This window comes from Eurosta solidaginis, chromosome 3 (genome assembly GCF_040869045.1).
Source record: "Eurosta solidaginis isolate ZX-2024a chromosome 3, ASM4086904v1, whole genome shotgun sequence".
Lineage (NCBI taxonomy): Eukaryota > Metazoa > Arthropoda > Insecta > Diptera > Tephritidae > Eurosta > Eurosta solidaginis.
Window position 1 is genome coordinate 170,196,645 of NC_090321.1, and position 27,854 is coordinate 170,224,498.

Sequence of the window (27,854 nt, forward strand, 5' to 3'; positions counted from 1 at the left end):
GTTCAACCCATCTACCAAGCTTCATCGATTTATTCGTCTTTGGCAATGAATTATCGCATTTTTTCGGTTTTTCGAAATTTTCGATATCGAAAAAGTGAGCGTGGTTATAGTCCGATATCGTTCATTTTAAATAACGATCTGAGATGAGTGCCCAGGAACCTACATACCAAATTTCATCAAGATACCTCAAAATTTATTCAAGTTATCGTGTTAACGGACAGACGGACGGACGGACGGACATAGCTCAATCAAATTTTTTTTCGATACTGATGATTTTGATATATGGAAGGTCTATATCTATCTCGATTCCTATATACCTGTACAACCAACCGTTATCCAATCAAAGTTAATATACTCTGTGAGCTCTGCTCAACTGAGTATAAAAAATTAAATGCATAATATGAATTATCAACTTTTTTTTTTTAAATATTACCCCGAATTAAAAAGTGATTCGCAATACTAAAATAAAAAAAAACAAAAAAAAAAAAAAAAAACGCGAACCTTTTCGAACCATGAAACCGAGTACATTGCATAGTATATAACCCTAACTATATCAATAGATTAATGAAGTTTTGAGGAAATGTGAGGAAAATGAGTTAACGGTAAAATGTGATTTTTCCCATACATTAAATTTTTTTATTTGCTATAACTTTTTTGTTTAAGACTTTATGAAAAAATACTCATATATAAAAACGTCATGTAATGAGACTTAAAATCTATCCCCATTAAAGTTTTTGTGTTATTAACTAATATTTTTTTCATTTCCCAAAGTCCACTGAAAGCCAAATCCAGCCCACTGTGCGTCGGTTGCATTATACCGCTATACGGGGGCCATTGGTAAGAGCTGGAGTCTCCAACCAGTCGAAACCCCTATGTGAAATTCTGTTCTGGTTGAACGGCGAACATTACTATAATACTGAACATATATTCGCTGTATACTCATTCATTATACTTACTATTCATATGATTCACCATCGGTCGCTGGGAATGCGGTTGTGCGCAGGAAGTTAATTAACCTTCTTTATATGGGATATGGGCTCTATGATTTCGACTACTACAGCATTCATGTCAACTTTGACTTTATTCCATGCAGGAAATACCATTAACATGTTAGCAAATCTTGATTGAAAGTCAAGCGTGCAAAACCGGAGTGTTTTTTTTCAAGTCAGTTTTAACCTTTAAAAGAGACACACACATAAACTGTTATACAAAATCTTATAAGTAGAAATGAGAGGAAATCACAAAGATTGGGAGAGCGTGCTCTTCTCACAAGTTAAGCGTGTCAGGTTTGAAAATAATCAATAAACCTGCACTATTCTTATTGGGTATGTGTTCATTATCTCCATATCGGAATGTGGTAAGATACCCAACTGAGGTAGGCTAGTCAGGCATGGGTTGAAGCTGAAAAGGAATATTGGTATGGATTTTTTGTCAGGAGCTCCATGTTTTCAACAGTATTCCAAAGCAACTGTCTCGTTGATCTTTTTACCCGGAAAGGCACAACTGAGCCGGATGCGGATGTTCGCCAGGCACCAATTCACTAAGTAATTAGATCTTATTTTATGTGGTATCACAATAGACCTTATGTAGTCTATCCACACAACCTAAGCTAAACTACCTTAACCTAACATCGCCTTTACCAACTTCTACTTTATTCAGGCTTATGTGCTAGAGATATACGCCGCCGATAAACCCCGCCGCCGCCGCCGATTTTGGTCGTTTTTCGCACGCCGTCGCCGAATGTCAAAAACGTTGGCGCGGCGGCGGCAGTGGCGGCGTCCAGCGCGTTAATATATTTTCTACTCGTTTAGGACTGCTTAGGCTATTTATTATTCATGTCGAAAATTGGTCGGATATGGTCGAAAGGGGTATCAAGGAATGCGCATCACTGCCAGTTATAAGAAACTAATTGAGAAATTTACCTCTTTCTAACTGTTCAAAAGTTATTTAAAAAAACAGGCGCTTGAACATGGACTTTGCATTACCCAATTCACCAAGTTATTAAAACAAAACATTAAAAGAAAAGTTATATAATAAATTTATAGGTATGCTCACTTTGCATATTTTTTTCAAAAAATTAATAGTGAACAACGAATTCTTTTTCAAATTGTCCCCTCAAGTTGTTGAAAAAAGCAAATTACCCAAAAAAGGTGCCGATTTTTAAAAAAATTTTATATTGCGATTTTCTGAAAGAAAAACGAAATCAGTGATGCAAAATCCGTTCGTAGGTTCTAGGGGCATAAACACTCATTTGAAATGATTCTTACCTCATACTTAAGTTGAGGATATATGTACTAATGAGAAGGGTTTGAAAAATCACTTGGGCTTACACTCAAACATCTGTTGTTTATTTGCGAAACTATACAATAGGGTCTGAAATTTTAATTTTGATTTTCACACTTCATCCTTCAACACCCAAGTCTCCCCGCTTGACATTTCCTAATGTTGGCGGCCCTATCCAAAACTAGTCCCTTGGAGCGAATCACATTGATTATAGACTATAAACCAAGTCTAAATATGACCTACACGTTACGGCTCCTTTGTGAATACGTAAGCAAAATACTTAAGCAAATATATTTACCATGTGAGGCTTTGTCCTTCGCAAGAACACCCAAAGTGGTGAAGCAAAAGCTTTCCCAATATAGTAGAACTAATGACCGTGTGCGCTACTACCCTAACGTAGTGGACAGTCGAACTAGTATAAAAACTGAAGCTGCGCGGTCATCCATAATGAGCTCTTACATCATAAGGCCGGAAAACAGCAGTTAACATCTTTCAACTTAAAATCGGTCGAATTTCATTTTAAAATTTCGTTTTGATTTAACGAAGACTATTGAAATCTATGTTGTCAACACAAACGTCTGCAAACTTTGGTCTATATTTTATACATTTTATCCAGAGTCCTAGGATGTGCGGTTTGGAGGAGGAAACGATCGGGCGCATTCTGTACTCGTGCCCTGCGCTTGCCAGGCTAAGACTCCATCTATTAGGAGTGATACAGCTGTCAGATCTAGAAGCAGCAAGTTTTTTTTCATAGGGTTTTTCAGTTTGGTCGTTAAAACAAACGTCTGGTAACACTTCTGACTCATTGAGTCTATGTGAGGTCCTCATCTGACTTAACCTTGTAAAATTTTAATTATGTAGATGTGCCGAGGATTATACGATTTTCCCCCATGAGTTACGTAATGACATCCACTTAGACTGCTTATGATTTCGAGGGCGGCATTCTTGTCCGAATAGTCACTCCCTAACGTTTCAAGGTGTTTCCCTGGTGTAGCTCGGCAGCATAGCGCGACAAAAACATCCGTTAGAAAGTCTTAGGAGCTACACCTAGAGCTTCTAGGGAAGTGACGTCGACGAAGGTATGAGGTGGAAAGCGCAGTCCTATAGCTTCTGTGCTGGCATATGGTGTGAGGATTAGGAGGCGTGGTAGCAACTGGTGGTCGGGATTGCTACTGTTCGCACATCGGGAATTGTAGCTCGAAAAAACTGGATGCGCCCTGTGCCACGAGAGTCATGAGTATTGATAGACCATTAATAGCAACCGTAAGTCGCCTTTGTGCGTGACAGCCAAGGAGCCGCAAATGATTTAAAGAAATTGTTTTCGCGACGATTGTTAGGAGTTAACCCCAGGTGAAACTACGCTTTGCACGAGATATACAGACAAAAGTGTGACTATTTTATGTATCTCTATTTCTTTTCAGCAGACGCAGCAGTACCAATTCCAAAGACCGGCGCTAGGTTCGAAGCCTCTCTGGAGTAAGTGAACGAGGGACAATCCCTCCGCAAGGAGCTACTCCTGAAAATTTTTGAACGATCTGCGAGATTTTCAGGCTAATACCCCGTTGATTTCCTTAAATATATACAAACAAACTCTTTCATAAATCTTTTTTTTTTAAATAGAAAAATCAAGCGTTTTAAAGTAAGAACACCGGCGTATGCCGGCGCGCCGCCCACGCCGCCGCTGCCGGTATATAATAGAGCCTACACCACCGAGTGATCGGCGTAAACCTGTATTATGTGCCTGAAGGTAATGTTTTATTGGGTCCAACGTTTTGTTGAAGTTGTACGAAGTAGAGGTAAAGATTTTTTCCCTCTCTAACTCTTATAGTTTTCATTCAATAACTTAAATAAAGCTTTGCATATAAATGGCAAAACTAATTTGAGCCTTAAAAAAAATGCGTAACTCGCAAACTTTTAACATTTTACTTTTATAACTATGCATTTCATTCGCCCTGAGTGTAAATATAAATGCAATCCTCTCTATTGTAGTTACAAGGAATCACTTTAAAACTCGTAACTGGACGTTAAAAAGTTCAATACTGTTATGAATCGCAAATTGGAGCATTGATGACTTAAATGAGTTCAGTAAGGCATGTCAACCTCTTTTTACGCATTCAATACTCCAAATGTCTAGTAGAACCTGACAAACGGCCAATTGTTGCCGGTTTGCTTGGAATGTATGCATTAGTGTATGTACTCACATATATATATATATATATATATATATATATATATATATATATATATATATGAGCATATATGTATACATAATACTATCGACTTACTTTCAACGCTAATTAATGGGCATTAGATTGGATCATGAAGAACGTTTGAACATAGTTTCTCTAGTCTCAAATATATATGTTGTGAAGGTTATAATGATTGAAAAATATGTTTCAACACCCTGATAAAACAGTGAAGTTTATGTTTTCCTTTTAACTTATCCATTTAATTTCAGAGTTTCTTAAGGGTATTATTATTGTAGCAGAGCCGCAGACGTTGTTGTGCCCTAACCCTGAATTATCTGCATGACTTTTAAGATGGTTTCTCCACACTGTGCCTCTGTCTCTCACCTTCTCGTTTTCTTTATTTTAGAAGATGGACCTACAGATAAAAAGAATTTTGTAAGTAATAACGAAAACTGAAAAGAGTGCTTTCAATTTCTCAGTAAAGTTGTTTACGTATTTACCACATTTCCGCTGTATCTCTTTTGAGGACCGTTATATTAGTGACAGAAATACTTTATGGCTTTTTCAAACTGATATACAAAAGTTTTTTTACATTGGGATATATAATATGTAATACGAGCCGAGCCCGTGCGCATCTTGCGCAACCAATATAAAAGTCTCTTATCAAATATCAACAGAAATCAGCTGTTCTATCAAAAAAACTTACAGCTTGCGCTGCCATCTAGCGTATGATAGCAACTGCCGGTAATGAAGTGAAAATATTCACAATATTGCCATAGTACAAACAGATTTATTAGTGTGCTCACAATCGTTTATTTTTAACAATTTATTTTAACAAAATATAGCTAAACAAAAGCACTACGACCATAATTGTCCAAAGCTCGCTAATAGCCCTAATCTGCATCTTTACAACAAAAACTTTATTTATAGATTTGGATTCCAAATAAGAGCGAAAAAGGGACTCGTACATAAAAGCAGCAATTAGAAATAATATATATGATTGTCTAGGGGGGGGGGATGAGGGGATTCCCCCGGGCCCGGGATTTCTCAGGGAGCCCGCGGTTTAGAGGTACTAAGAAATTTTTTTTAATTCAGTAGAGTCTTTAGTTGTTCCATGTGCATATTTTAGGCCGAATTTCAAAAGCAACGAATATTGATAATGCGTTTTTGCCTGGACCTGAGGAGACAATAAAAACATCAAACAAAAATGCATGTTTACATGAATCCGAAATCGTAGTTTTCGTGGTGACACTGATCTTCAAAAAGTCTTCCAACAATACCACCAACTCTGTATCAAATTCCAGATTATTTAATCGACTTCGATATCGTTACCGTGAATAATGAGTTTTTGCGATCTGAAGAAGTCAACGAAATAATTCGTCGAGTTCATCAAAAGTGTCCTGTTATTTTTCCAGGTGACTGTCATGACGAAACATTTCCTACCTCGTTGTTAAACAGAATCTTGCCAAATGGAGAGAAAGTGGAGCGTGACTGGTTAGTGTGAAGTGCCAGTAGCAATGATTTTTATTGCCTACCATGTCGCCATGTAAGCACCAATACTTTAAATCGACCTAAAATTTATTCTGAGGATACTCGAAATTCCAGGTATGGAAGAAGCTATACGATAAATTGCCATCACACGAAAATACTCAAGATCACATTAAGTGTTATATTCAATGGCGATCTTTACAAAATCTAATTCAAAAGGAGGCTACAATTGATACACTTATCAATGAACAGCTGATCACTGAAACTCAAAAGTGGAAAGAATTTTATATAGAATTTTGGACACTATTTTATCTTTGGGTGAAAGAGGCCAAGCTTTTAAAGGCGAAAGTATATATCTTGGTGAACGAAACAATGGACGTTTTTTGGGCATCTAAGATCTCATAAGCCATTATGATCCGATACTTAAAGATCTTTGAAAAAGTTAGGATTTCACAACAGCAGCACAAACGTTTGCAAGTTCACTATCTTTCCCCAGATATTCAGAACGAGTTTATAGAAATTTGTGCAAAGCACTGAGAGAAGCTATATTAGGCCAAGGCAAGAAAGCCAAGTATTTTGCTATTATCGTTGATGCTATGCCTGATGCTAATCACGTCGACTACGTTTATTTTTCGCTAACTCCATTTCAATTCGAAAGCAAAGGAAAAAATTTTACAATTCAAGAACGGTTTTTGGCTTTCGTGAATTGTAACCAAAAAACTGGTCAGAAAATCGCTGATCTAATTTGCCATACTCTAGGTAAACATGAAAACCCATTAAAAGATTGTCGTGCACAAGGGTACGATAACGGCGCCAATATAAAATTAGCTTACAACGGAGCACTACGTCGCATTCTCGACAAAAACTCGAATGCTGATTACTCGCCTTGTGCAACCCACAGTCTCAATTTATGTGGTGTTGATGCTGCAGAATGTTGTACGGCTGCAATTACTTTCTTCGGAGTTGTACAAAAATGTTTTACTATTTTCAGCAGCAGTCCACAACGATGGGACATCCTCCAAAAAATGTACCGGGCTCTCTTCATTGTCTTTCAGACAAAAGACAAATTTGACTGTGCAAGCATACGGAGATGTTACCGGCATTCTCAAGTACATCAACAAGTTCGAATGTATCTTGCTGTCTTCAATTTGGTTTAAAATACTGACTACCATTAATGAAAGAAACGTGGTCCTCCAAGCTAGATACGCCACCATAGATGTTGAGGTCCGACATCTAGATGCCTTGTTAGCTGATTTGAAGTTGATCAGGAACCAATGGGAAACAATTTTAAATGAAGGCAAAACAGTTGATATTCAATTGAACATCTCGCCAAAGTTTCCAGACATTCGAAGGAGAAAACCCAAAAGACGTTCTGAAGATAATTTAAATGAGATGATTACGGATGATTCAGAGTCTGATTTTAAAAACAATACATTCTTGGTAATCGTAGATTCAGTAATTACTGGCATTACTGAACGATTTGCAGCTATGAGAAATTAGAACGAGACGTTTTGCTCTTTGTGGCCTTTTGAAGACATTGATGAAACTACGGTTCGGGCGAGCGCAGCAAAATTTGTCGAAAAATACAAGTCGGATATTTCTCAAAGTTTCGAATGCGAAATAATTCACTTGAAACACATTTACGAAGCAAATTTTGATAAAGGTCTGTCATCGTTGGAATTGCTAAATGCCATCTACATATGTTCAAAATCTGTATACGATTTTTCCCAACATTTGTGCTGCTTTACGTATCTTTTGCACTATACCTGTCACTCTAGCTAGTGCAGAACGTTCCTTCAACGGCCTTTCAACGGTCAAAAGCTTTGTGTTGAACCCGTTTTGGCAACACAGTGAAATTTTGATATTATTATAAAAATTTTGCAGCGCAAAAAGCAAGTAAAGCCACTATTTGATATCCGAACTTCCTATATTAAGTAATTAAATGTTTGTATGTTTAATGGTGTGTTCAATTTTTACTTAAGATTTTTAAGAATTAATGAGCTTAACACCGATAAATGATAATTGTTATTCAATTTGGTTTTTATTGGGAAAAAATGAAAAGAAGGAAACTTTTACTGGCATATTGCGATGGTACCATTTCTAAAACCGCTACGTCATCATCGTCAGGCAATTTCGTTATGTTTTTATTTATTTCAACAGGTTTCACCGGGGATCGAACCGCGGTCAAACTGCTGAAATCACAATCGCCTAACCATTGGGCTATTGTGTTATATTTGCTTTCTTGGCTAATGCTAAATGTTACCTTCTTTTCAGTTTTTCCCAATAAAACCCCATAATAATAATTGAATAACAATTATCATTTATCGGTGTTAAGCTCATTAATTCTTAAAAATCTTGAATAATTCAAATTTATAATCATCATTAAATTTATCAGAAATGTATTAAAATGTTACCAAATAACTAGAAAATATTATTTGAAATACAAGAGAATTTTATTTCTACGTTACATAAAATAGTTTAAATAGTAAATATTCTGTGTTAATTTTATTGTCAGCTCTTAGTCCAAAAATCATTTAGTTGATGTGGGAAAAATTTTGTTTGATGTAATCCATCAATAATGATTCATGAATGAGACGTCATAAATTCAAGTTAATCAAATGTGTTAGTGGATTTTTTATAGGGGGCCCGTAAGTTGTTTAGTCCCGGGCCCGGATTTTCCCTCTACGGCCCTGCCTATAACCACTCAGAGTAAGGCTTACATAAGGCGTATTAGCCATAATTTAACCTAAATAAGAGTCTAATTGCTCATATAGCTAAAACCAGGCTTTCATAGGGTTCCTAAAAACACCCCATTTGACTCTAAATTTCTTGATTCATCTTAATAATCACCTTTTTCAAAACATTATTTAAGAATAGAATGGTAATCTATCATCGAAAATTCATTTTCAGTTCCTACGTTCAAGTTACGCTTGTCCCTATTACTTTTTGAAATTTTTTTGAAACATATGACGAAAATTTATCAACTTCAATTAGGGTTTATTTATAATGTATCGTTTAAGTCTGGGTACCATTTTTTTATTTTTATTTACCTCAGGGATGAGGCTTATTTGTAGCGTAAATAGGCCTTATTTTAAGGTTTATCTGTCAGGAGTGAAACCAGTATTCCTTACTGCTTAAAACCGCATATTCCAGTCTTTGCTGAGTAGTTGAGTCAACAATGCTATTAATTATATGCTTAATGTGGGCAACATTGAATTGAACACAGTTAATCAGCACGAAGCTCTATTTAAGCTGAAGAAGTTGATGCGTCTTGTGTGAGAAGTGTAATACTTAGCGGTACAACCAACTCACGGCATCTCAGTAAAATTAGTATCCAAGCTTGCTTTTGCAGACTAAGATTTAATTAAAAATGTTTGTGTAAATAACTAATTAAAAAATGATAATAACCCGACGTATTTAGAAAGTATGTATTTGTGGTAAAAGTTGTTTATCTTTTGAGTTGTAATGCAACCAAGGACTAATCGATTTTCAGCCAATATTAGATTCGGGCTCTAGTCCCATACAAATAAGAATTTTCCATATGGCTTTAGACAAATTTCTCTTTGATATTAATATTAGAGAAAATTTACAAAATTTTCACATGACGATGGTTACTAGGACATGTTGCTGAATTTCATTTCATCGGGTGCTGAGCTTTGAAGTTGAGTTCACCTACATTCATACTGGTATTATGGCAGATGCCTCTATCCACTTAGCCACTTGAAGGCTCCGCTGTACGATTTGTAATTTGTCTCTAAGTATTAACTTCTTGTTGCTATTGCAGAAGCATTACTACTAAGGCATTGCTATAAAATGCGATGTCACTGATCAAGTTCTGTTCAACGAGCTTAAAAATATTCCACACAATTTGGGATTTAAAAACATATATCGTTAGCTTAATGTGAAAATGTGCTAAGTCACTTTTTACAAATTTTACAGGAGACGAAAAAAATGAATAATTTTTGAAATAACAATTTTTTTTCAAAATTGTGAATGAGGATAACTTAGTTGCAATACTTTTGAGTGTAGAAGCTTTGAAAAAGATAAATAAAAATCATGTATGCTAACCCAGCAGCTATTTTAGGACTTAGCACAATTTCCGCACTCAAAACAAACTTTTTCTCCCGACTTAGCACTTTTTATTCAATATGTTCCCCCATTACTCCTCCCCTTTAATGATTGAAAGATAACACTAAAACTATATATTTCACAAAAAATAATATTTATTTGTCAGACTATTTCTAACGGTCCTGATCTGGACTCTTTTGCCGGATGGTGCGCAGACAATAATTTATTTTTAATTCAAACAAATGTTGTGTTGTGTCTTATTCCAAAAAGACAACTGCCAAATACTTTATCTACAAACTAAATGCTAAATATCTTAATCGTTGTCAAGAGAGTAAGGACTTGGGTCCAATTTTTGTCTTCAAACTCTTTTTTTTCTAGTCACATTGACTTCATTGTTTCAAAATTTGTTGTGATGGTTGGGTTCAGTAGACGTAACACAAGTGACTTTAAGGTCCCTATGACGTTGAAGGCACTTTATATATCCTTGGTCAGAAGAGGTCTTGAATATTACTCAATAATATGGAATCATTTCTATGAATCTAACTCCTATAAAATTGAGAAAGTTAAAAAAATTTTTACAAAAATTGCTTTACATATGCTTCACTGGCCAGACGGCCTCCCATCATATACCAGCAGGTTCAAATTGCTTGGTCTTCAGGCTTTGCATGACAGAAAAACTTGAATCTCACTCATGCTTGCCTATAATGTAATAAACGTTAGCACGAATTGCTCTGATTTATCTAATTTGTTCATTCCATATATTCCACTGCGCGATCTTCGGCATAATAGATTATGTATCTAAATAACTCATAAAACGAATTATGCTATGAATGAACCTATAACTAGGACTCTACATCTAGCAAATCGATTGATCGAAATAACACTACTATTAATTTTAATAAATATGTAAGTTGAAGCGTGAATTGTTGTCTATTTTTAACTAGTCTGTAAGAAAGCATGTAGTTATCGACATGTAAGAATTGAAGTAGATTATGGTCAGAGCAAAGCATTTACCAAACACCAAAGGCATGTCTCCAATGGGTGAATACAATTTCAAGGGGCCTAGAAGGTTTAATGTGGTCATATAAATCGTTCCCGAGATGGTCGGGCTAGTACCTTAATAGTGCTTCGCTACAGGAACGTACCGGATCTATATGCGGCAAAGGGCCATCTGTAGCATTATACGTCATACCCACTGTAATGTAGCATTATGCTTCATACCCACTGTAACACATTTGCAATAATACGTATCATGAACTGCAAATATATTTTAGTAATAATCGTATTACAATATTTTCCAACATAAATTATTGAACTAACCCAGACGGTTAACTAACATCAATGGAATGCCGAATATGAAACCCTTATCCGCTCACAGCTAATAAATTACTTATTACATACAGCCCATTATGGGAACTAAATAAAATACTCACATCGATATTCCAACGTTGCGAACAGGCATACAAACTTACAAACTTACGTGTATGCATAGCATTAACCAAAATACTCACATTGATCTGCTGACGTAGCTAAATAACATATACAAAACTACATGTATAGAGTCATGCATACAAAACTACATGTATACAAAGACTGTATACAAACTTACATGTACTCATACCCCATTTTCAATGTACATATTTTTAGTTATTAGTATTAAGATATTTATGAATGCATAGGTTAAGTAAATTACTATATAAGACAAAGAATTTATTGAATAAACAGAGATTTAATGTTTGCACATCGAAGTCGTAACTTCTTCTCATTTTCTCCAAACATTTCACATCATCATCGGTAATATCCCCCAAAGGCTTCGGATGGTATCTTTATCGTTAATACAACAACAACAAAGCATGCGCGCACAAAGAAATGACTGGTAATTCAAATTGATATTATTGACAGGTTGACTTAGCACATTTACACATCATTGCCCACAGCACGTAAAAATTCAAAATTTTAATATTTTTTTTCTTGTGATCGATGTATTTTGAATTCATGTTTAAAACTGCATTAAAAAACAATTTTTCAAAAAAGGTGACTTAGCACATTTTCACTTAAGCTAACGATATATATATACCAAATTATATATTAAAGGAATAGCAACCAAAAGGTATTACTTAGAGACAAATTTCAAAGCGTGCAGCGGGGCATCCAAAAGGTTAAGTGGATAGAGGCATCTGCCATAACACCAGTATCAATGCAGGTGAAACCGATTTCGAAACTCAGCACCTGATGATGAAGAAGTGAAATTCAGACATATATCCTAGTAACCATTGGCGTGTGCCAATCTTTTATTTTTTTTTTTCTAATATATATATTAAATAAAAGAAAACTATGTGGATAAGCCAATTTCAAAAAAGTTTTCGAAAAAATTCAAATGATTTAAAAAAAATCCTCATTTAACTTTCCAAAACTATAATTTTTTGAGTATGCCCTTTTGTAATCCGATTTTTTCTTGTTCGAAAAAATACACGTTTGAAGTTTGTCGTAATTTGAAAAAAATTTTTGCAATTTTTTCCCATATTTCCGATATTTTATGTATGTTTTTCATACTTTGTATGGAATGTATGGAATAGAACTTACGTAGAAAGGATTATAAATATAAAGTTTAGAAAATAAAATGTAGAACGATAAAGAGAAAAATTGATAAATGGGTCAAAGAATTTATAAGCCAAATATTATAAACACAAAAACGGTAGAATAGATTTAATAAACTTGAGAGTTACCCAACACTGGTTGCGAGTTGAGGAATAGCCAGCATTTCTAGCGTAATTAGGCTAACTTCACTCAAGCACATCAGCTGGAAAGGTAACGGCCGATGTGTAAATATGTAACTCTCAACACTGCTTGTCAACTGAACAGGAACCAAATTTACCACAGTAGATGGTATCGTTTTATTTTATATATTTTTTAATCTTCCATATTTTTTATTTTTTATTCTTAATGCCGTAAGGGAATTTGGCGAAACGTCGAGCTGGAAGCCGAAATAAATTATTTTATTTGCACTACTCCCGAATAGATCGGAAAATCTTACGATAAATATATGCAAAACAATCAAACAGATCGGAAACCAATATTAAAAAAAATTTCATATAAAATATTGCGTAAACCGCAAACCACAAAATACTGGCTGCAAAAATTTTAAATTTTTATGACAGCTTTCCAAATTTTGTTTAATTTTTCTGAAATTCGGAATTTGGCAATTTCGATGTATGCAGTTTATATTATGGGTTACTTTATAATTTAATTATTAAATTATTGGAAAAACACTTATAAATAAATATATGTAATGAAGAAACTTTTTTTGGTATATTTTGTTGATGGGCAGTGTAAGTGCAATTTACCTTTGATACTGAACAGATTTAACAAGCGCGTAGAAATGGTCTAGTAAACTAATGTGCACATACATATGTACATATATTTAGATCACTGCCAGTCATACGTAACCAAAAAACGTAAAAAAAACACAAATAAAGACCGTTTAACAGCAACGTCCGCTAGGCAGCACCCAAACCAGAACAGACACTAAATTAGCTTGGGACTATTGCTTACTAATCTACTTCATACTGATATAAAAAATAAATACATATGTACATATGTAAGTACGTATTTGTGTTCGCCCGAAAGTTTGTCTTGATTGTGGTCTTCTCTTCTTTCAATATTGATGTTCGACCGAATATGATGGACTTAAATACATATGAAATTACATACATTTTTCGGAACTGCAAAGACTTGAAAAGTGCTTTTTTTCAAGTTGTTTTTTTTTTCTTAAAATTCCATGACTCTGTAAAGAACGATGTTAATAAAATATTTCGCTATACACATTTCATTCTCGCTTGAGAATCCTTTTGTGATAGCCTTAGATAAAGCGGTTTGCACAATAAAATACCCATTAGTAATTTTTGATTAAATATAAACTCTGTTTGTAGAAAAAGGCGACGAAATATAACTTCTGTACTGGTTAGTTGACGTTACAATGCGTCATTAAGACGGAATTTTTTGATATAGAGATGGCGATAACCACAGTGGTGGTTCTAGTATATTAAGCCTGGACTCCAGCTACAATAAGATCAAGGAAAGAATTCGAGAAAGTAAGCGTAAGGGTAAGGTTTAAAAGCCGCGGCACAATGAAATTTTTCATATACATAGATGCGTTTAATACAAGCTTATGCATTCCAATAACGTCGCTACAATCAACCAAGATATTGCGTTTGTAAATATGAAGTAACTTCAGACTTGGCAACTGAAGTTTATTTCGCCCTGCCCATTTACATACAAAATTTCGCAAAGCGCTGTTATAAACATTCTCCCCTTACAACAAAAATGCTTGCTAACATATTTTGTGTCGTATTCGATTGTTATATTGCAGTTTTTAATTGCGAAAAATGTTAGACGAACCAGTGGAAAAAATAATTTTACTTGCAAAGTGTGCCAACACCCTTAGCCAAAGCTAATGTCAAATTCTTCTTCTTGCGATTTGCTTGCAACAAAATTTGGGAGTTGGCTACTTTTCCATATCAGATGGCGTCGGTGTCGCTCAATCTACCGTTCTCCATAAAAATACGTCCAATGTACTCATATTGCATAAGCTTGTGTTAAACACATCTATATGAAAAACTGCTTGTGTGACGGACCTGTAACCTTTCTTAATGAAATTTTGGTATTGTTATACTTAGATGTTGCTGGACGTATGCAAATAATTTAATTTGCGATAATTCCAGTTCTCATTTTATTAAACTTTTTCCTGTAACGGTCGCAACACCATATCTATTAAAGTTTTGATATTTACTGTGAGTCGTACATTCTTCCAAATATCTTGGAATCGTTTCCAAATAGGAAAAAAAGGACGTTGAATTCATCGCAGCGCAACTAGACGTTTGTAAAAGAAGGATAACTTCGTAAAAAATCTTTGCAACTACAACTACGATTTGAAAGATTTTTTAAATTATCTTGTTATATCCAAATGCAATTTTTTTTAATATAATGGAGTAGTTCTACGTGACGTATGCAAGCGTTTTTGGATCGTGCACGATGATATTTATTTATTATCTCATAAGGGTCTGATATGGTGAAAACTCCTTTATTAAAAAAATGTGTAGAGCATATATTATGTGTATCAAATAACGGCCTGTAATCATGGAATGTAGTGCGACGAGGCTATGTAGTTGCGCGGCCGCTCTAGCTCTGGGTTACTTCAGGAAGAGAGCATGATACCATTTGGCCACTCCGGCATACTCACACTAAGGCTTCACTGAAAATGTGCCTTGAGCCGTAACTTTTCATTTATTTAAGTGTGTAAATATCTTTCCCAATTCAATAATCTGGGTTCTGCGTTGGGCTTTCGACTCACCATGTGCGAACTATTTCGAGGTTGATGACTTCGGCAATGTTAAGTCTAAAGTCACCGACCTACTGGAGATGTGATGTATTAGATATGAAAAGGCGAAAGCTATGGTATCGAACTTATGGAATAGAATAACCACTCTTTTAAGTAATCCCCTCTATATCAAAACTCAATCCCGATAACACGCTGAAATAGCCCGGAAATGATCCCGAATTTATCCCTAAAAAGTCCTGAATATGATGCCAAAACAGCCACGTTATGATCCCAAAATGATTCCGAAAATAAAGAATCTACAATCTGCAATAAAACGGCAAAATGATTGGTAGATAGTCCCGAAAAAGCTCAGAAAATAACGCCGAGGTTGTCTCAAAATACCACCAGAATATTTGTTGTCTGAGTTAACGATTACGAAATGGTCCCGATAGCGATCTAGAAATCATCCCGAAACAGCGCCCAAACGATCCCATAGTTATTTCAGTAACTTATTATAAGAAAGAAAGTTGTGCAGATTTAAATTATATGCAAAATTTACATTAAATGATGTTGGATTAACATGGAAAAAAAGCTTATTTTGTGCATCTTCTTTCGACGAAAATTCCGCAAATAATTTGTATTTTAAAGGGAAAATTTTACTGCAAATCATTATTTTAATCACCGTTACAAACGTTCAAATTCCAGTTTTGAAATACCATCAATGAAATGCCGAAGATATAAACAATACCGAACATTCGACTTCAGCCGAACTCCTGTTTCGATTGTATGTATGTATGTTTGTGCAATCATATGAGTATTCCACACATTTTGTGAATTTAATTTACCACTAGTCACGCTCCATCCCATATCTACTATTGAGGAGCAGTTCTTTTTGATGTCTTTGTCGCTTGACGGTTAGAATAATTTTTTCTTTCACTGCTATCGCACAGCGGTTTTCAACTTTTACGCTAATAGCATCACCATTAACAACGAAAACGTCAACAACACAGTGAAAAAAGCTTCCAAACGTTTTTTAATATTATTTTTTTAATGGTTCGACCGGAGTATGAGTTGATCCATATTATTATATAATGCGCAATTTTAACGGATTATCTTTACACAATTGTCCACCATGCTCAGTTTTCAATAGCATACCAGCTACTCCGATTCAAACACTTTAAGGATAGATTATTTGTTGAATATGTTTTACATTTGCATCCCAACTGAAGATGGCTTATCGCGGAGATCACCATATAAAAGAACTTGGCTACTCACACGCTATGGCTACTCACACGCTAATCGGCCAGGCGAGACTACCTTCTTTTTTGGGTAAGAGGAATACGTCTCACGTATCTGCTGATTTTTACGATTGATAGTTCGCCAAGTGTCTCTTCTACACTCCTTTGTCGCTGAGCTAAATGTTTCCATTCTAAGAAGATGTGCAGTAAGTAGTTAATGTGTCCGAAGTATAGGCAGTTCACCCTATCCCATTGTGGGCATAATTTCAACCATGGGTCTAGTTCGCAAATTTACTTCATGGTCTAGTTCCTTGCACTTCTGTTCCACAGCTATTGCCAGCGTAGGATGTGCTATTCTTGTGTCTCTTGGGCAACAATATTCCTATACCCTTCTATTGTAAATTAATTTTCTTTTCTTAGCAAGAAAATATGTCGGTATTGTCGCAATAATCAGTACCGCTGCTATATTGGATCAAGTTGACAGCGGTTCTGTGCTTATAGTACTTCGTTGCACCCTGCGAATGGAATACTAGGGTGATGCGAGCAGCTTTCTTGAACATTAAGCTAAGCTTGTGTCTATCCTTACCCCCAAATATTTCGTTGAGCGGCACAGTTCTATTTGGTGGTCCCTAATAGTCCAATGCACGTTAGTGGTGAAACACGTTCGCTTTGTTCTGTAGCCAACTGAAGGTTGTGTTTAGTATGGATGAGTCTAGCCTAGGCTAGTTTAAGCGGTCTCACCATTTGCGAAAATGTGTTTTTGGGAACGTTCAAGCGAAGAAAACTGTCGTAAATAACAAACCAGAGATTTGGGCCTAGCACTAACGCCAGCACTGCTCCACCTATTCAGGGATATCATGGAATCCGATTGTAGTCGGAATAGGATTTGAAATCAATGTTTCTTTTTGGCCTATAAATCTAATTTGAACATCAAATCAAAAATTTCATAATTCATAGCAGAAATATTTATAGGTCAAATCCGATTCCGATAACAATCGGACACGAAATTATCTTAACTTATATTTGACCCTCAGTTGTATCGTGCATTAGATCTCGAACTCTCACTTAGTCCATCAAAATATCTAGCCGGTATTGTGTTACCTTGAAAGAGCGATCTAGTGCCTCAGCCATGTCATCCCACCATCGATCGTTTAGATGGCGACTTAAAACAGTGGAAACAGTTGGAAAATCAATAGTGTGAAAAGCTTTAGAACAAAATTAGAATAAGCCGATTGAGATTTTAAAGTACATGGCCATTAATCATATTTGTACAGCTGTCACAATTTACGGAGCTCGATCAAATTCGTCTGAACTGCTAAACGCAAATAAAGAAGTGAAGTGCATTGAATTGGTTTTATCGAACTCTTGTCAATACCCAAAAAGTAATTTTTCTTTTTTGAAAATTTATCTTAAGAACTTGTTTTGCAGAACTCGCCTCCAAAATTGTGAAAGAAGTTTATTAAAGAGATTGATTAACTAAAAGCGACGAACCTTTTGCACTTGTCGTAATGCACGAAAAATGCCAGGCATACGTGGGAATGCATAAGGTGCAATAAATTCATACATATATGTACTACTTACATATATGTATGTATATACAAACATAAGACTGTTCAGATAAAAAGAAATGTCTTCCGTTTTTGATGCTCATAAGGCATTAATATTTATTGTTTAACCTTACGTACCAGATTATGTATGACGCCGTGACACTTTGCGCCGCAGTCCACCATGTTCTCATTCACTACTACATATATAGTACGAAAAGTTTCACAAAGGCACTGCGTTCGACTCAATCTTATGCATGTTACGTTTGTAAATATAAAGAACTTCAATTGAAGTTTACATACAAAATTTTGCGAAGCACTTTTATAAATATTCTCACTATACAAGAAAAATACTTTATAACATATTTTGCCTCTTACACATTTGTTAAATTGTAGTATTTAACTGTGACAAATGTTAAAAAAGCACCAACGAATGGGACAAATTATTTCACTTCCAAAGTGTGAAAGCACCCTTAGCCAAAGCAAATGTCTAAATCTTCTTCTTATGCTTAGCTTGCAACAAAAGTTGAAAGTTAGCTACTTTTTATGGCATACGGTGCCAGTGCGCTCTATATGCCGTTCTCTATAAAAATACTTGCAATCTACTCATCATGCATAAGATTGTGAAAACTGCATATGTGACGGGGCTTTGAGTGAATACCTTTACATCATACGACAAAACATTAATTGTTGCGTTATATATAATTAGTCCGTAAGAAACAATTTATATAGAAATTTGCTTGTTACTTTGCCTCTAAGCTTTCTTCGAAATAAAAGTTCGAAGGCTGACGGCAGAGTGCTCGCTTATAAGCTATGCAAGACGAGAAGCGAATTTTATTTGCATATATTTTAGGAGCTTGAAACGTTACTAAGTCTGACAATTTTTAGAAACTTCCATACGAAGTAATTTGCAGAGATATTTATATTATAGCAACGCTTCTCGCTTCCACTCTGTCGTCAGCAAATGTCATAATAAGGGAGATATTAGATATCATTTTGAGTGTTTGTGATGATATTTTTGGCTTTGTTGCCATTGTTTTATTACACAAACTAAACAAAACTCACAGCTTCAAAAGTTGATGACTCACTAAATTTGTGCAAGCCTTAGCGCTGATATAATTTTCCATACCGTACCTACTCTACTTTACTGTCACTATAATCAAACGTTACCTTATCTTGGGGCTTCAAAACTGATTCTACTTCGCCAGGCCCTGGAGTTATAAATTCATTTGTGTTCCGAGGTAATATTCTTCGGCATCCACAAATTATGCATGCACCGTCCTTAAGCTTCTAAGCTGTGTTATTGTCTTTCGTTTAATATCAGATGCAGAATTAGCTGACAAAAGAGCTGAAGAATTGTACTATTTACAGTTATACAAACCCTAGTTGGTTGGAAAATGGTCAAGGAAGGTCTAAGTCTTTAAATACATATGTTTGGATTTGAGATAATTTTAAATTGCTACTTCGATCTATGAAAACTGTATCGATGTTTTGAGGATCAAGTTTTCTTCCTTGCCACACCATGTTTTCATTTAGGACCAAAATTCAAAGGACTAAATTTGTGTTTTATTTAATTGGTATTCAAACCATTCGGTAATACACAAGACTATCGTATTATTTGTAAAATATAAACTTTTTACCAGGGCTTAAATTCAGTAGGTGAGAGTTTGAAATTACACTTTTTTCCGTATAATGTGCATGAAAGAAAAGTAAACATTTTAAAACTAATATTTACTGGATCTAACCCCGGACCTCAGATTAAAAATCAAAGGACTTCAAAGTTTCTGCGGGCACCTAATAATTTTACACAAAGCACTTCTTCCGAAATCAAATCTTTTTCGAATTTGCTTCAAAAGCTGAATATAAAAACAATTTTCTTAATCGCGTTTCGTTGCACATTAATAAAGTATCGCTTTCAGGAAATATTTCTGCATTTCTTTCAATAATAATATTTCTTGTGCTAAGATACTTAGTTTTCAAGTATCTTTCGTGGCTTAACACCACAATAGTCCTCGAATTCCTTAAACTCAGTGATCTGCGTTGGGCTGTGTGAGAAAAATTTATATATTGACGTGCCAAACGCAAGTAAAGCTTTCAAAATTTTTAAACAGGATTTCTTTGTAAAAAATGTTGAATGTTTTTTATTTTTTTTTTTATTTAGCGCATCGATTGTTGTTGTTGTTGTGTTAACAGTGCTTCGCCGCATTCAATAGATGCGACCACTAACAAATTGTCATCAAAGTCCCCCAACGGGAGTCCAAGGAAACTAGCAGTTTCAACAGAGGAGGGCCACAGAGAAGTTAGCGTTAGAGGCGTAGGTTTCACATTGCAATTGAAAATATGGTTGGTGTAATATGGGGACAAATCGCATGCACATTCTGGACAAGCAAGAGTTTAACCTGTTACAATATCTAGAACGAAGTTAGGCGGGGGGACTTATCTCCTTTGGTAGTGTGCTTTCTTCTTCTGTAAGAGCAGGTTACTGCATATTGATAACGAGGTTCACCGGGCGCGTCCTGGCAAAAGCATTCACCGATTCTGTGTGGATTTGGTCTAGGACCTTCTCATGCTCGTCCAGATTAAACGGCTGTTTGACAGGTGCCGGATCTTATCAAAATGCTTATGGAGATGTTCCATTAACCCTCTTAGAGACGGGGCTAGATCAAGCAGTTGTTTACTAGGGTCTCCTGGTTTGTGGCAATCAAGCAAAAACTGCATGCTCAGCATATCGCTGTGCTCTTCAATTGTGATCTCTTTGGCCTCGCTATGTAGGTGATGTTCTGTGGTCATAAAGCGACAACCCGTGTCAGTTCTAGGTTAGGTTAGGTTGAACTGGCCAGTCCATGAGGACCTCATATAGACTCAATAAGTCCGTAGTGTTATCAGAAGTTTGTTTTAACGACCAAACTGAAAAACCCTATCAAAAACCAGGGCCTATGTTATAAAATAACTCCGTCCTCTTGGCAAATACTAGAAGATTCCTAGGACTTAAGCCACTTGCTGCTTCTAGATCTGGCAGTTTTATCACTCCTTATAGCTGGAGTCTTAGCCTGGCGAGCGCAGGGCACGGGCATAGAACGTGCTCGATTATTTCCTCCTCCAGCCCGCACTTCCTATATCTGCTATCACTGACCAAGCCTAATTTAAAGGCATGTGACGCCAGAATGCAGTGTCCAGTCAGAATACCCGACATGACTCTACAGTCCTCTCTTTTTAATGAATAGAATCAACTTTGTTAGTCTAAGGTTGTAAGACCTACTCATAATCTTCGACACTTTACAGCCCCGCGCTTGAACCCACGCCTTTCCTGCTTGGTTGATCATGTGTACCTCTCGCCTTCGCTTAATTTCGCCCAGTCTAATTGGGACGTCTACGGAGCAAGCTTCAAGGGATGCGCCCTTTTTAGCTAGTTCGTCCGCTTTTTCATTCCCATCTATTGCCCTGGGACCCGATAGAGATGTATGCTTGTCAGTTCTGAGTGCCCAAGATTTATGGGTAACTGAGAGTCGGTAGCGTAACACCAAAATCCAAAATTCGTATGATATAAGAGCATTCACTCACTTCAGTGAGTGACAGTAAACCTGAGTGCTTTGTTGAAATTGTTGGCATTATATAGTGGTGAATGTGAATGTGGCAAACTGTCACGTCGTTATACATAATATGACTATTAATATGTAGACATTAAACAGACGAAGGGCTAGGACACCACCTTGTGGTATCACCTGTTTAATTTTCCCAGGCTTTAGGGTTTCGTTTCCAAATTGAGCCGATTCTTGCTGACCATTCACATAATTTGAGGTCCTTCCTTTTGGACTAAGGGGATGGGGTGAACCTTCTTTATCTGAGAGTAGCCTGCCGTGGTTGACTGCGCCAAAAGCTTTTGACACGTCGTGTGCCACGGGCACCATCCTATGATGGGGTTTTTCCGGTTTTAGTCCGTAATTTATCAGAGTGTTTATGGCGTTTAGGCGGTGTTAGTGCTATGAATTTTGCGGAAGCCATGTTGATGGGTGGCTAGGCGATAGCCTTAGACTGGGTCGTAAAAAAAAGTACAAAAGACTGCTTCTTAATTTGAAGTGTACGAAAATAAATATTTATTTATTTCTGGCATCATATATCCGCTGCCTCTTCATGTTCCACTCAATATACAATATCTGCAATTTGACCAATGTCTCATATATCGCCAACCAATCCGAAATAGCTGCCTTACTATTCCTCTATTGTCACGATTGTTCTAAGTCATAATGATACTTGAAAAGTAATGGCCCTCAAAAGGAAAATACATTTTATTTTTTAAACGGGTTTATTTAGCTTGACTTGACAGGGTGGACCGCTGGCCGGCACGAATTTTGTAATTGAAATTTAAGTAACTTCCCGATAAGCTACAAGCTTGAAACTTTGAATATAGTTCAGAACCCGATTACAATGCAATAATGAGAAATAACTCCGATAGGTGGCGCATGGATCTGATTTGGTTCATATTTGGAACACATAATACATACACGAATAGAAAGCGACCTTTAAAAAATGTGCCACTAGGTGGCGCAAGGATCGAGATATTCAAAAAAATCGTATTTGTGGTCCGATTTGGCTCATATTTGGAACACATAATACATAACACATAATACATCGAGGAGGAACAGTCATCACACTCCTCATCAATCTAGGGCGTTGATCAGACAATTAAATAAAAGCGTTGCCGCGTGAAATTTCTATTGATAGTCATAAGTAATACCAACTGAACCTTAATAAGATTATGCTACGACTCACATTTTTAGAAATTTCACGCGTCCAATGCCTTTATTTAATTGTCTAATCAACGCGCTAGATTGATGTGATGACTAGTACCTACGACCAACCTAATTATTTTCTAGCTTTTAGTATTATTATTACTTCATGTAAGTATTGTTTTCAATAAAACAGTTTAACTTAAACAAGTTTTTTTAATTATTTTATTTCTGATCAGTCTTATACTGCGTATGCAAGAAAATACATACATACAGAAGAAAATAATAGAATGCCATTGCGTGCAATAAATAATGAACTTGAACCGAATTTCATTCAAGATTTACTGTGTTTTAGAGCAGCCCTTGGGAATGGTGCATTTTTGCTTTTATATTTTAGGTAAATGTTGTCCAAGCAGGTTGCTTATTTTTGCTTTTTTCGTGAATATGTATTAGGCCGGGTCGATTTGTGGGGAGGCAAAATAATCGGCCATTGCTCTGTGAAAATCATATTCGAGGGATCAAAATAAGAAACTTTGCCAAAGGAACCATGCCTCTAAAACGAATTCTGATGTCCCCCCTTTGGGTCGTAGGGGCAAATTTTGAAAAACCCCACTTTGAAATGCCTATGTTTTTCTTTTTGGAGTTTATTTTTCTCTTTAGAAATTTATTTAGTCAGAACATATGTAAATGAAAAAATGAATTTAACTTAGTAGTAGGAAAGAAATTAAAAAAAATTATTAGAAATTAGCGTTTTTACAACCCCTTTTTAAAACCAAGGCATCACTGTGATGCATTTGCATGTCGTAAACATAGTTGTGTGGTTTTTTTATTCGACCCTTTTAAAAAACGATCGTAAAATTGCTTGTGTTGTTTTTTTTAAGCCACCACAAGACACAGCAGGTAGAATTGAAATTGCCCCTACCCTAAAGTTCGACCCAAAGGGGGGGGGGGGGGGGGGGAGGTACATCAGAATTCGTTTTAGAGGTATGGTTCCTTCGGAAAAGTGTCTTCTTTTGATCCCTAGAATACGATTTTCACAGACCAATGAGCGATTTTTAAATCGACCCGCCCTAACATGTATGTATGTTTACGCACACACTCAAATGAATATGGAATGCTGAAGTTTAATAGTGCGTGCGGTGTTAAAGTGCTACGAAATGCACAAAAGGGAAAGTTTTTCGAAAACACGCTCTCCACTTTTCATCAATCACAATCGCGGCTATACTCTCCAGTAAGGCAATGAAATTTGTTTATGCTGAATGGTTTCATTAAAGTTATAGATAAAGTTTTGTTACGTTTATAGTTTTGTTTATATATTTGTCATATGGACATATTAGAACCACCAAAAAAATTTAAAATTATACGAAAAGTTTATAAAATTTAAAAGCATAAATTATATACCAGGAAATTTGCATGAGCATGCATTCATACGTACATCTACCCGATAGATCTAAGAATTAATTCATATTACTTACTTACTTAATTGTTATAACGGTTACGGCCGTCCAAGAAGGCGCCTTAGTCGCTTCTTCGTTCTGCTAGCTGGCCGCAATTGATAACATCAACGGAATTTAAATCGTTTTCCACCTGGTTCTTCCAGTGGAGTGTGGACCGTTCTTTTCCTCTGCTTCCATAGACAGGTTCCTCGCACTAACATATTTCTGGCAATGATTTATTCCTCATGTAAATGTGTATTTTCTTCCCTCGCTTTTGATGTAGCCCTCTAGACAGCGTCATTTTTTTCAGTTGCTGTTTTTGTAGCAGTGCTTCGCCCCATCCAATAGGCGCGACCGATCACAAATTGAAGAGATGGTTGGTGTCATGTGGGGCCACATTGCAAGCAGGACATACATTTTGTATTGATTTTGATTCTGGATAAGTAAGAGTTTAACCTGTTAGAGTACCCAGATCGAAGTTGGGCTAGAGTGACGCGCGTTTCCATAGGGAGAGTGCGTTCCTCTTCTGCGAGTCCTTAATTTCTTTGGAGGTGTGGCCTCATCAATCAGATGTCTGTTGGGATGCCCAGGTTTCTGGGTATTCAACAGCCCGTAGCGGTTTCGAGGGCAGTGTTTTGGCAGGCCTGTATTTCTTCCAGTTAGTAACCTTTAGGCTTGGCGACCATATCGGCGACGCAACGGCAGTCGGTAGCGTAATGCCACCGACATGGTCGATATTTGCCGTGTGCATGTTGTAAATAAGGTCGCCGATTATTTGGTCGGTGGCAATGGATTGCATTTTTCATCATACCCGTTGTTTTTCCGTGGTCCAAATTTTTCCTCGGCAATGGCACAAAGTGCTTTAGAGATATGCTCCCACTTCTTCTGCATTCAGTCGGGTAGACTTGTGCTCTCATAGATCAGGTGTAAGAGTCAATTGCGATATAATTAGCAGTCTGTTGTGATTACAACCTTTCGACGTCAAGGTCTCGGTGCGCTTTTTCTTCCTCGGCTTTAGCAGCACAGAGGCGGGCGTGTATTTTAGCTGTGATAAGATAGTGATCCGTGTCGATGTTATGTGCTGTCCGTCTTTCACAGTGTGCTGGATCGGATTGCATTTATCGACCGGGGACAGCTACATGAGCTTGATGTATTTTTTTATGCACGTATCTCGTACTGGATATGATCAAGTTCTGAGCGACGGCGATATCGATCAGCAAAAGTTCACTAGGAGAGGGTTCATTGTGCAGGCTGAACTTTCCGACCGTGGGGCCAAAATTACCTTCGCCAAGTATGATTTTTATATCATGGCGGGGACAGCGCTCGTGTGTGCGTTCTAAGCGCTCATAGAAAGCGTCTTTCACCTCATCGTCTTTATCCTCTGTGGTTGCATAGGAGCAGATGAATAATATATTTAAAAATTTCGCTTTTATTCGGATAGCGGCGAGACGTTCGTCCACAGGCGTGAACGTCAGCACTTGGTTACAAAGTCTCTCTACCACCATGAATTCGACACCAAACTGTGCTGACTTATTTGCACCGCCGCTCCAGTAGATGTCACAATTTATTTTTTCGTTGCTTCATCCATCGCATTTCATGTATAGTGGTGATGTCGCCTATTGCTTTCACGAGGACATCAACCTGCGGGCGCCTGTATCAATCCCAAAAAGGGAACGGATGTTCCAGGTGCATGCCCTTAAATCATAGTTCTTTAAACGTTTTCAGGGGTCGGAATCAGTAATTTTTTTTTTCATTGGTGTGTGGTTGCGTGGCGGGTCCCCCAAGTCCCCCGCTCAGTGGGGATGAACGTATCACTTGCACGTTTATATAGCGAGCCGTTCGATCTAAGACCGACGCCCGCTTGCAGCCGCACCGTGTGGTGATTAGACGCTGCCGATGAAATCCTCCCGCTAGCCCTTGTCAGTTTGATATAGCCAGGTTATCGCCTTCTCACATTGAACCGCCTGCAAAAGAATCGCTCTGCCCATTCTCTTGTGAATGACGGCTAGAATCTTTCCCCGCTTGCATGTACACACGACGCAGCCCTCCACGATGCCCTTTACAAAATCACATAGATGAAAGGAGCTTTTAATGCTGAGGCTTAATTTAAAACTTAGAATGATATCTCCACTTTTCGAATTCTTATAGCAATTCAACATTATTTTCGCAATGAAAGCAGTTCACAAAAAGCAAATTTTGTAACAATTTATAGTTTACTGAAAGCAATAGTGAAAATAATTAATTTGTATGTTGGAAACATTTTCACACCCATAAGAGCTCAATTAAATGACAGGTAGTTAAACTGTTCAGATGCATCAACTGTATAAAAGAAATAGAAACAAAGAAAAACATATTTGGTAATTAATTTGAAAGTGGTATCTAAAAACAGAAAGGCTAACTAATTTCTTATAAATCTATCAGGGCGGATCCTCGAGGGGTTTTCTGGATCCGCCACTGGGTTGGATCTTATTTATAAACAAATATGCGGTGAAGGCTGGGCTATCTTTAACTTCTTATAGATAGAAATCCTGAAAGGTATAAAAAACAAAAATTAAGTTTTAAAATCTATCCTCTTATGAAAATTGCTAACATTGAATTCAGAACTTTCGTTGAAATTACATAGGAGAAAAGTAGCTTAGTATAAGCTAACTAGAACCTGCTTTTCAATCAACCAGGGTGTACAATTGGCTATGTTTTTTTTACATGTATAAAGTGCATATGTTATATGATCTTTATATGGACCTCTAAGTGTATTACTTTATCCGCACTTATGAAATTGTAGCGCACAAAATTAATACTAACAAGTAAGGGTGTCTAAGTTCAGATAAGATAAAGGTAGAGCTTATAATTAAAGTCTACGACCCATTTAAACATATTTTAAATAAAAGTGGGCGTGGCCCTTAACCGACCCCGTCCATTTTTAATAGAAATATTTCCTGCTATAAAGAGTATATTCCTGAGTTACGTTAATTTTTCTTCGAGTTACATATGGCTCCCGAAACATAGAACATTTTTTAGTCAGAAAAGGGGCGGTGCTCCGTCCATTTTGGAAAATTAAAATTTTTTCCATTTTCTTGTTATAATTCCACTTGGGAAATGAAACACCATTGATATGTTATAGTAAAGGCACCTCTCTGCCGAATTTCGTTATGATAGATTTTAACGGCCATTGACTTATGATTAACAATATTTATAAAATTGATTTTATCACAAATGGGCGGCGCCACTCCCATTTTCAAAAAATGCTTAAAGAGTTCAAGAGATCAAGAGTCTCAATATCAATCCACATATCATATTTCAACATTCTAGCTGACCTATTTTCTAAATAATCAGGTTTTTGGTGTATTCCAACATTTTTGTATATGTAAAAAGTGGGAGTGGTTATCATCCGATTTCGCTCATTTTAAATAGCAATGGGAGATGAGTGCTAAGGAAATTATATGCCAAATTTCAATAAAATATCGCAATATTTACTCAAGTTATCGTGTGCCCAGACAGAAGGACAGACAGATGGACGGACGGACATAGCTAAATAACTTCTTTTTTCATCCTGCACATTTTTAT

At 36.5% G+C, this 27,854-nt stretch overlaps 1 protein-coding gene and 1 long non-coding RNA gene across 13 annotated transcripts in view; one reads left to right on the forward strand and one right to left on the reverse strand.

The window, feature by feature from the left end:
- The window catches only part of LOC137244619 (uncharacterized), a 52,093-nt gene extending 25,610 nt beyond the window's left edge, over positions 1-26,483 (reverse strand). Inside the window, exon 1 of the long non-coding RNA XR_010951132.1 lies at positions 24,334-26,483. This is a non-coding gene — a long non-coding RNA (uncharacterized lncRNA). The remainder of the gene's footprint in view (positions 1-24,333) is intronic.
- pwn (pawn) overlaps positions 1-27,854 on the forward strand; it is a 198,972-nt gene that overhangs the window by 61,653 nt on the left and 109,465 nt on the right. The window lies entirely within an intron of this gene.